The 17,753-nt window shown below is 47.6% G+C and overlaps 1 protein-coding gene across 2 annotated transcripts in view; it reads right to left on the reverse strand.

The window, feature by feature from the left end:
* STAG1 (STAG1 cohesin complex component) overlaps window positions 1-17,475 on the reverse strand; it is a 134,376-nt gene extending 116,901 nt beyond the window's left edge. The window contains exon 1 of one of the 2 annotated variants that reach the window (XM_066598060.1): window positions 17,352-17,475. The gene's annotated coding sequence lies outside the window, so the exon portion shown is untranslated. The other variant, XM_066598049.1, reaches the window with a different exon arrangement.
* Window positions 17,476-17,753: the final 278 nt, after the last annotated feature.

The raw sequence follows: 17,753 nt of genomic DNA on the forward strand, positions 1-17,753 counted from the left end.
TAGCTGTTCCATCTGAGCAGCAGCCAAAACAGGAAACCAGTCACCAGGTTCACACGGCCCGAGCCCCTGGCAGCAGGACACCGTGGCCAACATGCCCATTCCACTCATGGAGGTTTCAGAAATGCTATTGCGCTTTGGAGCTTAACTCTTGAGTCTAAGGGCCGGCCGCGCCAAGCTCTCCCCGCCAGAGATTAAGGGCTCATGCCCACGGACAGAGTAGGAAACACCCGCAGTTTTACGCCACAGGAATCATGCGGGCATAAACGGAAAAAAAAAGTCCCCACTGGCCATCACGGAAACACACGCTTTTTACTGCGCTCTCCATTAATACTATATTAATGGAGACCTACCGTCGCGGAAAAATGCAGTAAAATACAACATGCCGCGGCTTTTTTTCCCCGTGGCGTAAATCCGTGGCAGAATCCCGCATGTAAGGGCTGAGCTATTAGGTTCTATTGAGCCCAATAGCTGCGTTATTCCACTGCAGGGAATGTGGCATAAATCCATCCGTGGGCATTAGTCCTTAAGTATTACGGTTCCTCTTCCTGCTTGTGTTGAGTTGCAAATGCTTTTTGCGATCATTTTAATAAAAAAAAAACCAAAAAAAAAAACCAAAGCCATTAAAAACTGAAAACAAAAGCGCTTCTTCCTGCACACGAGGAAGTGTGTGCATGATCCGCACCGACAGCTTCCACTGACATTACAGAAAGGTCGCAGATTCTGCACCATCGCTAGGCAATGACGCCAGAAAAGCAGGGATTTAAAGAAACATTTTAACCGCACACGTCCTACGGCAGCTCGCCGCGAACATCCGCAGGACAGGTGAAGAAACGAAATGACAGGAGAGCGGATGCCGGCCGGACACAGGATTGCTCTGCGGGCTTACGCATGCGGGGATCCAACCTGTTCATGTGCAGGCGGACTAAAAACAATCATCCTTTACAAAACATTCAAAATTTCAAATGTCATCAAATTTAAAAAAAAACCAAACACTCAAATGTTTAAAAAAAAGGCAGGAAAATACGTTCATTCCCAATTTTTGACTGGCAATGTACTTTATTGTTTTGGCATATAAAAGGAAAAATGAACAGAAACCAGAAGGTTTACCTGATCGCACCCACAGCTTCTCCGGTGGTTTTATAGGACATTTGAAGCCAAAAAAAACAATATGAACAGCAACACGTGAATACAAAACATCACAAGCCACAGATGGCTGAAAAGCGCAGTTTAATCCAAGAATAACTCATTAAAAAAGAGGATATTTCACTGAAAAGAATAGTGAAAAGATAGTCCGTTGAAATAGACAGTAAGGGCGACTCTGGCTTTAGGTGTATAGACCATTTTACAGATTGTGGCCATTCTCCATACTGTGTAATTCAGCCCATTCCTCTACGGAGGTGAAGCAGTCCACCCACAGCATCAAAGGATAGAATTACGATTTGCATTATTAACATCTCCAAACTCCAAACCTTCAAGAGACTCCGGGTAAGTTGGCTTATTTAATGATAAGATGTGCCATTTTCCAACATGGAAAAAAACCTAAAATTCATACAAGTCATTTAACAGTAAGATTGGTCCAGGTCATGTGATAACAGATACACACGTGTAGCAATCCATGCATCTGTGTGGTCATCACATTTCCATCCGCTGGAAGTAAACAAGTTTATCTTTCTATGGCCAAATGCAAATGTTTTTAAACCCATTATGCCGCTCTCACACAGGCATTCACAAAACGCCACGACCAAAACTGCAGTGTCTTAGATCGCCTGCAGATGGAAGAGTCGGATCCCGCTGCAAGAATTCTCGCAGCAGGACCCGACCGGCGCCCCTGCGGGGACCAGTCCAGCGCTCACCTCTCCCACGGCTCCAGCTCTTTGATGTGCCGGCCAGCCGGCGCATGCGCAGAGCAGAGCGCCGGGAGAGAAATAGAAACTGCTGGGATTTGTTTTCATGCGGACAAATCGCTGCCGTCTGCCTAGGATTGTGTTTTGCAATGCAATCCTACCCTATGCAGGCGTCCAGGGGCGGAAATCCCACCACAGAATTTCTGCCTGTGTGCAGGGGGCCTTAGGCTGCCTGTCCACGGGCATTGCAGTATCTCATGGCAGATCTCCGCCCGGGAGCAGGGGGTGGCAGACAGATCTGTGCGGTGAGCCTACCTGCAGATAGGCTGACCGCGAAGAATCACAGCATGCTGCAATTTGCTAGCCACGAGCGGAGAATCGCAATGATTCTCCAGTCGTGGACAGTGGGGCTGCGGATAGTGGGGCTGCGAATGCTATGGATAGCGTTCACTGCGTTCCCCGTGGGCCGCAGGGAACGCAATTTAAACCCGCCCATGGACAGGCAGCCTTATTGTGATCTCACAAAGTATTTACGAACGCATGATACAGTGTTTTTTAACAGACCCCCTCATTGTGATGGGTGATGAGATGCGTTAAGAAAAAGCTAAAACGCACAAAAATAGAGCACACTGCTCCAGCATTCGAGCGCTAGTCTGCAAAGCCCCACTAAAATCAATAGAGGCGATATACCACTATTAATCACCGTAAAAAGTGGGCTTTGCGAGATCAGCCTAGGGCATGGATACAGGGAATACGAGAAAGCTGTAAGATGGTAGCAGCCCTTTCAATGACAGAGGACAGAAGGATCAGGCAGTTGGATTTCCACATGCCCAATCCTTTGTTCTCAGGGAAGATAAGCGGCCAACAGAGGTGTTCGGCAGCAGCAGGTTTCCCTCTACCCACAGAAAACACACACTTGGCTTGTACTTCTGTGTGAGGGGGGCAGGAAGAATAGCTGTTGGCTTAAAGTTTGTTCAGCCAACAGCAATTGAAGACGCACCTCTAGTGGTCCATTCAGATGGGCAGATATCCCATTCACGCATTTCACAGACAGCACACGGACCAGTTATAGCCCCTGAGGCTATGCACATCAGTGCCTTTTCACGTGAAATGTGATTGTTCTCCATAAGAGAAACCAAGTAATCTTGTGGATATGATACTTTTTAATGGCTAACAAAAATACATGATGTTATAGCGAGCTTTCCAAGCTACTTAGGGTTCTTCCTCAGGCATAATGGGAGGAATTTTTTTTTTTGCATGAGTCCACGTGAAAAGAAGCAGCATGTCCTATCCTTGTCTATATCACTGTTTAGAGCAGGACATACAATGTCCACTGACCCGCCGCTCGGACAGAACACAGATGTACATTCCTGTTCAATGCAAGTCGTGTTCAAGAATCTCAGGTGCCACTCGCATATGTCCATCTGAACGGGTCCTGATCCGATATATAACTCACACAAGGGTACAAGGAGGACAACGGCCAGGAAGAGTTCATCATATAGCCAATATCAAATGGCCATAAACAAGAGTACAAAGCAAACTCATTTCTCATTATTGGATAACAAATGAAAAGAATTAACTGCCAGCTATAAAAGAAAGCTCACAAGCCATCACACACCTTAAATATACGTCATCCAATGCAGGCATCAGGTTATACAGGAGGGGCTGAACGGATTGATATCTAGTTTTATAGGGAAAGATTCAGTATAACTTGTATTATATTCATTTATATCTCTGCATATTCTGAGCTGAGTAGTCCAGTGGGCGGAGCCATCAGTGATTGACAGCTGTGTGTGACTGTACATACAGGGGTAGCTGTCAATCACTGATGGCTCCGCCCACTGGACTATTCAGCTCAGAATGTGCAGAGATATAAATGAAGAACACACAAGTTCTACTGAATCTTTCCCCATAAACTAAGTATCAGTCTTCTCAGCTCCGCCTCCTCTATAACCTCATGCCTGCAGATTGGACACTATGTTTCAGCTGACAGGTTCCCTTTAACTGGCTAGTTACAATGTAGCCTCAAAAAGTAACATCTAAAGCATAAAACATGGAAGAGAAATGTAATCTTAGCATTGCCAGAATCACACAACATATAGCTGAATGATGGGGTGTGAAAGCTAAGCCATCAGTAATGTGAAGGATATATGGAGAAGGATGGTAACAGCAGCATGTATAACACCATCCGGTGAACTCCAAGAATACACAGAGAATCTGAGGGCCAAGAGACTGATGTGTGTTTGGAGTAAGTGCTCATTCACATGGCGCATTTTGGGTGTATATGCTGCACATTTAGGAAACTTGCTTATGCCTGCGTATTTTGCCCACTCTGGCGTGCTTTTGTGTGCGCAAAAACAATGCAAATTTGCATATGCAAAAAAATGCACAAAATCAAGTTAATTTAAATATGCAGAATTCCCATGTATTTACCACACCCATTGATTTCAATGCGCTGCTACAGTGGGGAATACGTATCAATATAGGACATGCCATGTATTTTTTCACGCGATCGCAGTGTATGATAAAATACGCTCATGTGAACGAACCCATTGAAATCAATCGGTTCCATTCACTGCATATTATGCGCAAATATGCTTGTGTGAACTAATGTAACCAGCAAGCATGGAGCAATGCCAACGCTGCTCCAAAACAAGCAAAGCCACTTTGGAACTCCTTAAGACAGTTCTAGTGGAAAGGGCTGTATGATAGGCTGATTCCTAGTAAGTGGAGCACAATGTACTTGTCAGAAGACACGTCTCCCAATATACTACTGTCTATATTGTATAAGGACGTCACAGGTCTACAACTAGATCAATAAGTCAGAATTATCTGCCCGCTCTCTGGGACTTCTCATTTCATATTACTGGATTTACATCTGCTACAGGAAGTAAAATTAGGGCTTGTTGTTAGCCCTTCAGGCCCCCTGTCCACGGGTGTTGCGGTATCCCACAGCGGATCTCCGCAGCAGGAGCCGGCAGACGAATCTCCGCCAGCCAGCCTACCTGACAGATAGGCTGACCGCGGAGAATCGCAGCATGCTGTGAATGGCCGGCCGCAAGCGGGGAAATCACAATGATTCTCTGCTCAGGGACAGTTGTGTGATATCCATGCCAGTATCAGCTCAGTCAGTATCTGCTGTCATGTCCTTTGGCAGCCGGGTCTTCTTTTGCCACTAATCCTTCCAAGCAGGGCTCATCAACAAGCAAGGCTTAGTAAAACACTTCCTGGGGTTACTTCTAAACAGACCTGCATTTTAGGGTCCTTTACACGGGACAACAGTCAGGTGCTTAAGGCCCCCTGTTCACGGGCGAAGCAGAATATTGCTAGCGATATTCCACCACCGGGGAGCAGGGGAGAGAACTGACAGTTCCCTGCGGTGAACCTATCTGACAGATTGCGATTCTTCACTCGCGGGACTCAAATCGCAGCATGCTGCGATTCTCCGCTCGTGTACAGGGGGCTGCATTTTCCATAGCAACACTATGAAAAGCGTGCATTGCATTACTCACGGACGGATTAACGGCACGAGTAATGCAATGCAAGATCGCCCGTGGACAGGAGCCCGAAGAGCCCAACAATTCTCATTGCTCTTGTGCTTTCACACAGGACGGATATCAGTCGGTCTAAACGCAAGTCAACGACTGAACCACAAACGTCATTCACTTCATGCAGGCAAAAAAAGTCATTTACTAATCATTCGGGTTAACCAGCGCTCCTTCAGTCGCTCCCATTCACTTATGCAGCTAATGTGAAACCCTGAACAGTTTCTCGTTTGAATGAGCCAACGATGTATCTGCCGGTACAAACAGGCGGCACGAGAGCCAACGGGGACGTCAGTCGCTCAAACAAGAATCGGCTCGTCTACAAGGACCCTTGCAATAGGGAATCGATAAGGCTTTGTCACTCACATTCCACAGTACAAAACTAAACTCATCTGTTCATGGACCTGCTTGTAGGGGCCACAGCGGTAACAGGAACGGGCCGCCTCCAAACAGACATACATCTGAAACCTGCAATTGTCTAAAATGTCTTTGTACGCTCTAGTATTACCTTACACTGGAAATATGGGCCAAATCCTGAGAAACAACCCAAAACGATTATCCATCCTTCATCAAGTCTTACCAAAGTTACTACTTCTCCAGAGCAGGGCTGTGGAGTCCGAGTCATGGAATAAGAGTCCGAATTGGTGGAGACAAGTCGGTAAAAAAGTACCAACAATGGCTTATTAAAAAATAAATACAATTACAACTATGAAATAATTAATGCAATGCAGAATTTGTTGAATTTAAGAATTTAGGAAAGTATATAGAGAGATTTTTATTTATTTATATATATATACACACACACACATACATACACACACACCTTGTTTCTCTGAAAATAAGACATGGTCTTATAATAATTTATGCACCAAAATATTCAATATTTTACATGTATAGCTGCCTGGACACTAATATAATTGCCTTTTTTTTTTAATTAACTAAGGGCTCCTGCACACGGGCGGATTTGATGTGTGCAATCCGGAAGCCGTGGCTGCCCCCGGATTCCGCAGCAAATACTGCCTATAGGTTCCTGTGGAGACCCGCTGCTTCCTGCACACAGGTGGAAATATCCGCTCGTGGCAGAAAATTCGCAGCATGCTCCATTCTGCGCAGTTTTCCGCACCGGCGGCTTCCATTGAAGTCCATAGAAGCAGTCCGTCCCGCAGGGAGCAGTGCAGAAGGGTCGTGGGATCTGCATCTTTCCAGCATTATCTGTACTGCACAGGCACGCCGGCTGATGCTCTCGCAGTACAGATAAAGAAGAGTCCGGACAGGTGAGCGGGGCCACCGGCCTGGCGCAGTGTCGGATTCTGCTGCGGGATCCCGCATGCCGGATCACACCCCATTGTGTGCAGGAGGGCCTCTTACCTCATGTCCACGGCATGCACCGATTTTTCATGCAGATATCCGCAGAGGATTCACTGCGAATTGTCGCTAAAAGGATTTTTTATTGCTTGTGGAAGACCACGGATTGCGGTTTTTCCCACGCAGATGCACTGCGGATCATTCGTGCAGAAAAAAAAAATCCACAATGCCACCTCCCACAGCCTTTCCTCTCGTCCGTAATTTATTTTCACCTTCAAATACGCATAGAATATGAAAACGTATCAGCGGACGCAGTGCAGATCCTAAGCTGCCATAGAGATGAATGGAGCCACATTTGCGGTAAAATGCAGCATGCTGCGATTTACTTTCCGCGCGTGGCATCCGCAAATAACTTAAAGGGGTTGTCTCGTGAAAGCAAGTGGGGTTATGCACTTCTGTATGGCCATATTAATGCACTTTGTAATATACATCGTGCATTAAATATGAGCCATACAGAAGTTATTCACTTACCTTCCCTGCGCTGGCGTCCCCGTCACCATGGCTCCGTCTAATTTCAGCGTCTGCGCTTGCGCAGAAGGGTCTTCTCCCATCTCTTCGGTCCTGCACGAGCGGCATTCTGGCTCCGCCCCCTTGCACGCGTCATCGCATAACTCCGCCCCGTCACATGTGCCGATTCCAGCCAATCAGGAGGCTGGAATCGGCACATGTGACGGGGGCGGAGCTATGCGATGACGCGTAGAAGGGGGCGGAGCCAGAACGCCGCTCGTGCCGGACCGAACAGAAGCCAGAAGACCCTTCTGCGCAAGCGCGTCTAATCGGGAGATTAGACGCTGAAATTAGACGGCACCATGGAGACGGGGACGCTAGCAACGGAACAGGTAAGTGAATAACTTCTGTATGGCTCATATTTAATGCACGATGTATATTACAAAGTGCATTAATATGGCCATACAGAAGTGTATAACGCCACTTGCTTTCACGAGACAACCCCTTTAACATCCAATCCGCAGGAGGTAAATGAAGCGCAGATGCCCCATGCTTCTCTAAGGGCGGCTTGAACTGCGGATGACCCACGTGGGTTTTGCAAATCAAATCTGCCTGTGGACATTGGGCCTAAAGGCTCATTTTTGGAGTTAGGCTTATATATTAAAGCTATCCTCAAAAATGCTGAAAAATCATGGCAGGGTTTATTTTTTGGGAAACAGGATATATATTCTCTCTCGGAGCTCATGAGGTTAGCTGCTCTGATGACTCCTATACATATAATACAGGTATGGCCGTATTTACTAACCATAGTACTAGGAGGACATAAATGGGAAGGCAAATGCACCCCCTCCCATTAGATGCAGACAGCCCAAATGAGGGCGGCTTGTGAGCCTCTGTATTTTGGCCAAAATATTACCCAATACCTTGTATTGGTGAGCATTTATCAATAGATTTGTATTAAGCAGTGTGGCTTTCTATGCTGGGGGAGTCTGGGGGTCACCTTTGAGGTACAGGGCAGTCCACTGGCGTTACTAATAGGCAGCAGGCCTCTATGGTGCACCACAAGTAGCCGTCGGCCTGCCTCTTGTATGGTTTATCTGTGTGCAGGTCTTGTGGTGGTCAGCCGCTGCCCTCTAGTAATACAGCAGTGAGCGGGTACTTATCAGTGTTTTGCACTTCTGCAATGCTCCTCCGCGTGGCGCTCTCGCGGTCTGCATTTTGTTTTCATCAGCATCTTTTGTAATATACGGTGTGGCTTTGGTTACTGGGGAGCCGGGGTGTCTGTGCCAATGTGGATTACTTTTGGGGTGCGGTTCAGCTCCTCCACATAGCATTTGGGCTGCATCAAATAGGAGGGGGTGAATTTGCCTTCCCATCTATGTCATACTAGTACTTTGGTAAGTAAATATGGCCAAACTTTTTTTCAGTGATTTTGTAATATTTTTCCCTTTTCTGTCCTTTTTTTATACATATAATACAAGAGGAAACTGCTTCGTTAGGCTGTCTGCACAGGAACAGATTTGAATCTGCGATCGGCACCTGCACAGACGATCCGCTGTAATAGTCGCCTATTGGAAGGCATTAACTTCCGCACCTTGTTGTTCGCAGTCGTTTCGGCTGACTTTTCAGTCAGCTTAAAAAACCTTGTTGGTTCGCTGGCTTGTTGTTCCGTGTAAACGCTCCCCGCAGGAGGTGAGGCGCTGAGTGAGAAGCCCATGATCCAGTGGGGGGGCTCTCTGTGCAAACCCTCTGCAGGAGCGCCGACGACCTTAGCGGTGATGTTAGCGCTCGTGAAGTCATGTAAAAGACTGTCGGCCATGTAAAAGGGCCCTTAGTGTCTTTTCACTATGACCCCAGCAATCACAGGAAGTGGGAAAGGTCACAAGGAAAGATTTATCTCTAAACTTGTGGAAACAGGGTAAGCTTCTTTTGTGAGAAGACCCCTTTAACTATTCAGTGTTCCTGGCACTTCTGCCATATTGCAGATAGATAACACCTACTGAGTTCTAAAGTTCTATATTTCTGAGTTCTCATCTTAAAGCGAGCGCCATAAAAAAAATAAAAAAAAAGGCTTTTAAAAAGGTAACCTTGCTCGTAAAAAGACTTGGCTTTATATTTTGCGTAACTTTTCCCCCGTTTAGACTAGCTTGTAAAGAATTTTAAAGCCAATATGGGCAGTGGCCATGCAGGGAATTTCAGCTGGGTGACCCTAAACTCTGGATAACATTGGAAAACCATTCTAAATCAAATTACCGCAACCCCTATGGAAAAAATATGAAGAATCAATTTTGCTTAGTTTCAAACCAATATACCTGCAAGTACAGCAATGTGTTTTGGTCATCCTTACTAGCCAATGTACAATCAACAGAAGAACCTCCAGTGAGGTATGGCATGCCATCCCAAATGAAGAGAACTGCGCAGACATAAGTGTGGACACGGCTCCTATGTGTTTACAGGCTAGAGGGATGCACAATGCACTAGATACTTGGGTTTAGCAGCAGAGAACCAACCGGTCCCAAGGAAGAAGAGAAACAGTCATGTACCATGTTAGTAACACACCCATCAGGACGGTATACATGGCCCCAAGGCTGGCTTTATGGAGCGTCTGAACTGTAAACCCGGATTACACAGAGGGAAAGGTTGTCAAACCAGAACTATAAAGCATATAAACATGTAATTGTGTCTACAATGCCTCGTGTCTTGGGAATAACCTACCTGCAAGGTGCACATTGGGGCTAATTGACCGTGAAGATCAGAGGGACAGTTACTGGAGCCGTGATCCAGCTTCCAACGATCCCAGTATTCCCCGAGATGGCATTACGGACATTTATCACCACGTGGGACTTTATAATGACTTACAGAACAGACCTGGCCTACTAGGCTTTCGCTTTTCTGCTTTAAGACTTCAGCTTGCAAAGCGAGGGTCAAGCAGTTCTCCGGATGTAAAGGCTTCACCCTTACATTAGTGCTGGGTGACAAAGTAATGAGGTATCCCCGGTCAGTCACCGAGCGCAGGCTGGGCTTCCTTTATTTACCAAGAGGATCACATTTAGGCACATGCTGCCAGTGAATTCCATGTACCATTCCTAGCAACAATATACCCCCAACCTAAAGAGTGGTCACCCTAACTTCAGTGATAGCAACAGCTCAATGTGCAGTGGAAACAGCCCAGTGATGCCCAGATGGGGCCGGCACTCAACGTCTTGGGATATTTACTCCCTATCTCAATGGAAATCCTGACCACTTGAGTCATCAAATTGGCTCCTGGGCCCTTTATCCTTTCCCTCGCACCCAGACATAAGGCGACCGTAGGTGTCGCTCGCCCCATCCCTGCCACTCATACACACTAGGACGAGCATTCATGTGTTCTGAATGGATACAAAACGGGTAGTCTAGTGTGCCAATACACAGACCGAAGCAAACGAAAACAGACGTTAAGTACCGGAATGGTCATTCGTCAGTAAAGTTTATTAACGTATGATCGTTTCAACCAACCAATAACCATCATCGGTAATGAATTTGGCTGCGTCACAATAGTCGAATTAAAGATCTTTTATCTAGCGACTGGTGACCCTGAATTTGTATTGCCAATTTGAGCGGCTGACAAAATAAATGGGCATCTATTCACCAGATTGGTGGTTCACAGCGGGACGCAAGCTGTAATCGCGGAGCACAATAGAGCTGTTTGCTTATGCAAAACAGCTGCATTGTTTGCGGAGCTATAGTGGCCTTGTCCCGCTCTGCCTGCATAGCTCTTAAGTAGATTCTTAGCTACTATAGACTATGCAAAGACGATCGCTCTAGACTGTCACTCAAACTGTCATTTGAGCGATCATCTGTGTGTAAATGGGGTGTATAGCCACAGTCCTACACCTTTGACAACAGCTACACGAGAACAAAAGGATGGGACAAGCTGGAGCCAGTCTGCCTGATCCTCATCTCCGTCAATAATAGCCACGGGGGGGGGGGGGGGGGGGAAGAGTCAGGAGGAACTCATACTCATTAGATAATCGGTGCATCCCACTGACAGGCCCGGGTATTTTATTATTTGGGCATAAGTGGGGTCCAAGCTCAATCCTGAACCCCCCACCCGAGAAAAAACACATAGCCACGCCTCCATTGATTGAAATGGACAATTAAGCTATTTAGTTTAATATGTGCTATTTTCGTGCTTAACTGGTTAGGTTAATAGAACACGACGCTTTTTTTTTTTTGCGCAAATGATATTTCCGCAGAACACTCTTATGTGAACAAATCCATTGAAATCGATGGGCTTTATTGACTGCGTACCGTGTGTGCAAAGTTAGTGCACAAAACTGCGCAAATACATTGATGTGACACAGGCATTAGATAAATGGAGGAGTAACACCCTGGTGCCTATTTACACATCTCCAGGAGGAGTAACAGAGGAATGGCAGACAGGTGTAATTACACATAGTGGATTTGGTGCAGCTTGAAAATCCTCATCTGTTGGTGTGGATTTTGACCCTGATCCGCAGCCGGCTTCACCCCTTTGATTGAAAAGGTGAAATATGCTGTGAATCCACATAAAAAGCTGCACCTAATGCACTTTGGTTACAATGGGCAACAATGATAGTTTTACAACTCTGGGCCTTATTTACCAAAACTGTCTAAGGCCGGTCTCACGGGACTGGATTTGATTTGCAGTTTCCGCACCAACGATCTGCAGTAAACCGCGGGCATTGAAAGGCATGCATTTTTGAATTTTCCTTCACACTGGCGGGTAGGAATTGAGTATTCCGCGGGAAGAAAAGTCGCAATATGCTTTATTTTACATCAGATTCTGCGCAAACAGCCTCCGTTGATGATTGAGTATGGGCTGCAGGTACATGCGCCGTTTCTTAGCGACAGCGCAGGAAATGCAAACAAAAAAACCCCCTGTACTGTGCATGACCGTTTGCATGCCTCCTCAGTCATGCGCAATACAATTGCGTATGCAGGCACATCGGCCAGGCTCATACCGGGAATCCGACCTGCTTGTGTGAGCCCAGGCCTAAGAAAAGCAGCAGAATGTCTTCATAGGAAACGCACACCATCACTATGGTAGACGAGCCAGTTTTAAAGTTTTAAATAAAGTTTTACTTCAAAAAAAAAAAAACAAAGGTGTAATAAAAGTTTAAATCACCCTTTTTTGCCATATCTATAATAAAAGAACCTAAATCAAACAAAACTACATATTTGGTATTGCCACGTTGGTAAGAGTCGAATCTATCAAAGTAACGTGTTATTTACCCAGCATGCTGAACATCGTCCGGAAAAAAAAGCCCGAAATGCATCATTTTGGTCACCCTCTCTCCCAGAAAAAAATGCAATGAAAAGCAATCAAAAAGTCATATGTATTCTGAAATGGTACCGATGTTAACTACAGGACGTCTCGCAAAAAATGAGCCCCGCACAACTATGTCGATAGAAAAATAAAGTTATTGCGCGCAGAAGATGGCGGCAGAAAATATAAATGAAATTAAGTCTTCGAAAAAAAACAAAAATACAAGTAGTACAGCAAAAAGAAAGACAAACTATACAAGTTTGGCATCATAGTAATCGTACTGACCCACAGAGTAAAGTTATCATTCTGGTTGCAGTTTGTGCGCCGTAGAAACAAGATGCACCAAAATATGGCGGAATTACATTTTTTTTCCATCAGTTCATTATATAATACACTAAACAGCACCACTGAAAAAACAACTCATCCTGCAAAAAACAAGCCCTCATACAGCGACGTCGATGGGTTAATGAAGAAGTTACGGGGGGGGGGGAGGGGGAGGGGGGGGGCAAAGAAAAAGGGCTGGGTCCTTAAGGGGTTAACGAATACAAGAGAGTCAGTTAGTAATATAACCCTAAGCTGTAGGGGTCTTCACATATCCGCATCGGAGGGTCCGTTCTGAACTACCGTCACTAAATGCCACTCGTAAACCACCGGCCAGAAACCAAACAGAACCCAATTATCAATGAGGTCCGCTCACTTCTATCAGAAGACGGATGTGTTCGGTCAGTGGGGGCCGGCGTCCCGCTCCCATAACAGAACCCCTCAGCGCACGAGTCAACAGGCTCTAATGGTACTAGCCAACTGGGACATCACAACCGCTGCACGGCTATAGCTGGAGTATAACATAAGAGGCGGCTCAGAGCCTCTGGAGACAAATAGAGCATACAGCGCTACTTCAAGGAAAGCTTCAGTCCGCATATTGGAAGGATCCCATTGTAGCCCAAGGAGGGAGTCAGACAATAGAAATGACACTTGAGGCGGAGCGCAGATGTGAGAAGGGCCTGAAGAAACCGAAATGTTACACTCAAGGGCTAAGCATGGCCAAAGTTGGTGCCATGCAACATCACAATTCACACTGCAGAATCCCTTCTCAGTGACATCACTAGGACTCGTTACGCAATTACTGCAGCCAACGCGAATGCTTGGTGGTGACGTCACGGACTCCTATGAAGCGTGGCAGTAGACTGGCGCTACATATAATGCTATGGACCCTTGTATAGCGGTACGACTGTGTGCACAAGGGTTAATGCTGCCCACACATCAGACAAGCCGGCGCTCAGGTGAGGAAGAAACAATGGCGACACACTGACACACCTACAGGCAGACAGGGGCACATGGGCTATGTTATCAGGAGCCAAGTGCCATCTGATAGAGAAAAGAAGACCAGCTGGTATGAATACTGACGGGTATCAGCCATGTAACTAGCGGCCAGTAGGTGATAACCAGCCGGAGATCTGCCATCAGTTACAAGAGTTCAACTGCCGATGTAGAGCGTTGCCATACGGCGATGATCCCGCATACATCAAACACTCGGACGCGCCTGACAAGTCTGTCACAACATTACGGATAATGTATAGTTTATAATGCATAGCCACCAATACACTGAGACATATCCGCCGGTCACCCAATCAATTGCCAAGTGGAAAGAAGGGAAATTATATTGCACCTCCTAACAAAAAGTATTAACCATGTCCGGAGGGTCAGGCTGCACACCGGTGGCGGGGGTCAGCCGGGGTGAGAGCTGCTGACTGTTCGGCTATTCATACGGTTGATTTGTCAAATGGTCACCATGAAGCCAGTCAGCCAGCATTTCCATACAGCGATGACCCAACGTACCGGACACAATTAACAAATCCTCTGCGACCTTATAACACCGTTTACGTGTGACCATATAATGTACGGGGTCAACCCTGTGCCAATAACCTGCCCGACCACCACTGACATCTACGCCGGCGGTCGCCCAATCATTCACCAACGGCATCTCTTAACAGAAAGTATTACATCTACAGCGCTGGCGAGGGGCCACCATGGAGGAGTCAGGGGGTCAGTCTGCACACCGATGGTGGGGTGTCCACTGAGGGGCGAGTGGAGCAGATAGCCGTATAACTTGCTGTATAGTCAGGGGACGATTTCTCAAAAGATGGCCATGAAACCAATCATACAAAGGGTGTCACAGCGACGATGCCGTGTACGGGAAACAACTGGGCGCAACTAACGAATCTTTCCCAACATTACAATGTATCATCTATGTAGCCGCGACCACTGACCATCGTGCCCCAGACAAATTGTATAACTGCATGTACACACACAAGGACCTTGGCGGTGTAACACTGCGGGGGTAAGCGGTTTTCAGTCGCACAAACCAGGCCTTAGAGTCAGCGGGTTAGTTTGCGCACTGATCATGGGGCGCCAACCGTCTAACTAGCGACCACTACGGGTTATAACCGCATAACCAGCCATAAAGTCAGCGCACCACGAAACCAGTCAAGGACGATCCTGCGTGCGGGAAACCATCCAAGATTAGCAACAGTATAACATGGTCTATAAAGTGTAACCGTGTGACGTACGAGCACAACCTTGTTATAATAACCTGCATGCCACGGTTTCACCGGCGGGCGCTCAATCCTTCACCAACTGAAAAACGTGTATCGTATCTCTTAACAAGAAGCAGTAAATCTATGTGCAAACGTAGCGAGGGTCAACATATAAGAGCCGGCCACACTAACGGTGCGGTGCCAGCCAGTAGAGGGGATAACCGTATAACCGGCGCTACGGTCAGCGCTCTATGAAACCACTCATGGACGTAGAGCGGCTCCGTACAACAACGATCCCAACTACAGGAAACCATCAGACACAACAAATCTGTCTCAGTGTTACAATGTATCATCTAGAGTGTAACCATGACGACAACTGTTACAACCTGCACGATGCCACTGAACACGGACGTTTCCGCCAACAGGCGCTCAATCAATCATTCGCCAACGGAAAAAAAAATGTACACACACCTTTTAACTAATCGCATTAAATCTACACCCAGACTAGTGGGGTGCGTGCCAGCTAACTAGTGCCCGGTAGGGTGATAACCAGGTTACTAGTACAGTCAGAGGGTCATCTGGCAAGAGGTTGGCACAAATAGGGCAGACACAGCGCTTCCATCCTGCGTACAGAACACAACTGGACAAGTCTTTGGCGACATTGTAACATATTTATAAAGTGCGAGCGTGTGACAGGAGGACAACTTGTTACGGGCACGGCCGCCAACGCCACGTTTTCTGGGTAAAAAAAAAAAAAACTAAAAAAAAAATAAAAATCAAAGCTGCATTTCATAACAAACGGTATTATATCTGGGATATCCGCATACGAGGCCTCTCACATGGGCGGGCGCTTACTGCGCGTCACGCACGCAATTTTTGCCCCAATCTCATGTAGACTTAACCGCGCCTCTAAGGGTAGTTTACCACGGCCGATTGCGATATCGTGGCTGCTGCAAAAAAAACCTGTTCCTGCGATTTCTGAGCTTCAGCGCTGCTTACTCTCACAAAAACATGGCTACCGCGAGAAAGTCAATAGGACTTGCGAATATTGAAAGCGCATCGCACAACAGTCGCAAGTTCATGCGACGCAACTAAATGGAGACTACATAGGGAAACATGGGCAATACACACATATACACGTCAGGATAGCGTACGGGGGTTGTCCGCGGGTCGTTGTGCGCTCGTGGCGCTTTCCGCCCGTGTGAGAGAAGCCTTAAGAGTCAGCGGGTCGGTTACCACGGGGATAGCGAAGCATCGTTCACATCTCTACCGGCCGGTAGGGGTGTAACCAAATAACCGGCCGTATCCTCCGCGCCACAAACACGGTCAGACAGAAACCGGTCCCCTACAGCGACGATCGCGCGTATCGCTAAAACCGTCCGTGATTAACAAGTTCCCAATATATTATCCACAGAGTGTAACCATGACGACAACTTTGTTACAACCTCCACGCACCCCGCCGGACGCTTCCGCCAACAGGCGCCAACCGTAAATTTAAAAAAAAGCCAAAACGCATTTTTTTTTAAATATTACTAACCCCTCACCCCAGATAGGAGTCAGTTTGGCGCGGCGTCAGCGTCCAGTAGGAGCGATCAGCATCTGACCGGCCGCGCAGACGGCAGGCGATCGGTCGCACGGGAGCGTTTCCGCAGAACGACAAACCTGCGGATGCGCAAAAAAAGTGTAACCACATGACAACTTTATTCCCACCGTCTCCACGGACGGGCGCTCAACCATTCGCCAACGTCTACGGCGTTCCTTACAAAGTGTCGGATCCCTTCTCTAGACTTTCCTAGACTTTGTGAGGCTGAGCCGCAGAGCTGACACTCTACAAGTCTCCACAGGACAGGTGCAGCTGGGCCGCAGAGCTAGCACTCTAGTGCCCTCCCCCCCACATATATACACTACAGCCTGCAGCGGGGGGTGCCGGTACGACCGGCTGGCGGGAAGCCCCAGTCCCCTCCTCCTCCCGTTCCCGCGCTCCGGCCTCCATCTTCTCCTCACCTCCTCTGGACATTCCGGGTCTTCTCCTTCCTCCTGTCGGGCCGGTCCTCCCGCCCGGGGGGGTGACGGACGGTTCCCGGTACACCTAGTCCTCGGGTGAGGGGCACAAAGGATCCGGCGGGAGGGGGTTAATACCCCAGGCCCCGGCCTGCCGGAGAGCGCTACCACCGGTGGTAGTGGGTATAAGGGTATATTGCCCGCCGAGGGTGGGGGGTGCGGGGGGGTCGGGTAAATAGCAGATAATAATAATAATAGGAATAACCCCCGGGCCGCGCCTGGCAGGGAGCAGCAAGCCTAAGCCGCCATCTGGCGGTATCTCACTCACCGGAATGGCGCCGTCGCTTGTCCGGGGAACGGGCGCCCTCTGGCGGAGACAGACCGGGAGACTCACAGGGGGCGGTGTCGATTTGATCGCCATGGAAACGGGCGGGAGAGAGGGAGGTGTTAACCATACGGTCACTATGGACCTGAAGAGGCGTGTCGTCGGATCACCATGGTAACAGGGTAGGGCCCTAATACTTGCTGTATCGCCATGGAAACTGACTAAATGGAGACACTTCTGGAAGCGCTAGTACGCACGCAGGTAGTTTTTTTTTTTTTGCCTTGCCTACTGCGCATGCCCGCTGCTGGTTTAAGGTGCGCATGCGCCGAGGGGGGAAGGACGCTAGGGAAATAGTAGGCATGCGTGGATTTCAATAGCCTGCCCCCATTCAAGGAGGTCAGTGTG

Source organism: Eleutherodactylus coqui, chromosome 1 (assembly GCF_035609145.1).
Source record: "Eleutherodactylus coqui strain aEleCoq1 chromosome 1, aEleCoq1.hap1, whole genome shotgun sequence".
Lineage (NCBI taxonomy): Eukaryota > Metazoa > Chordata > Amphibia > Anura > Eleutherodactylidae > Eleutherodactylus > Eleutherodactylus coqui.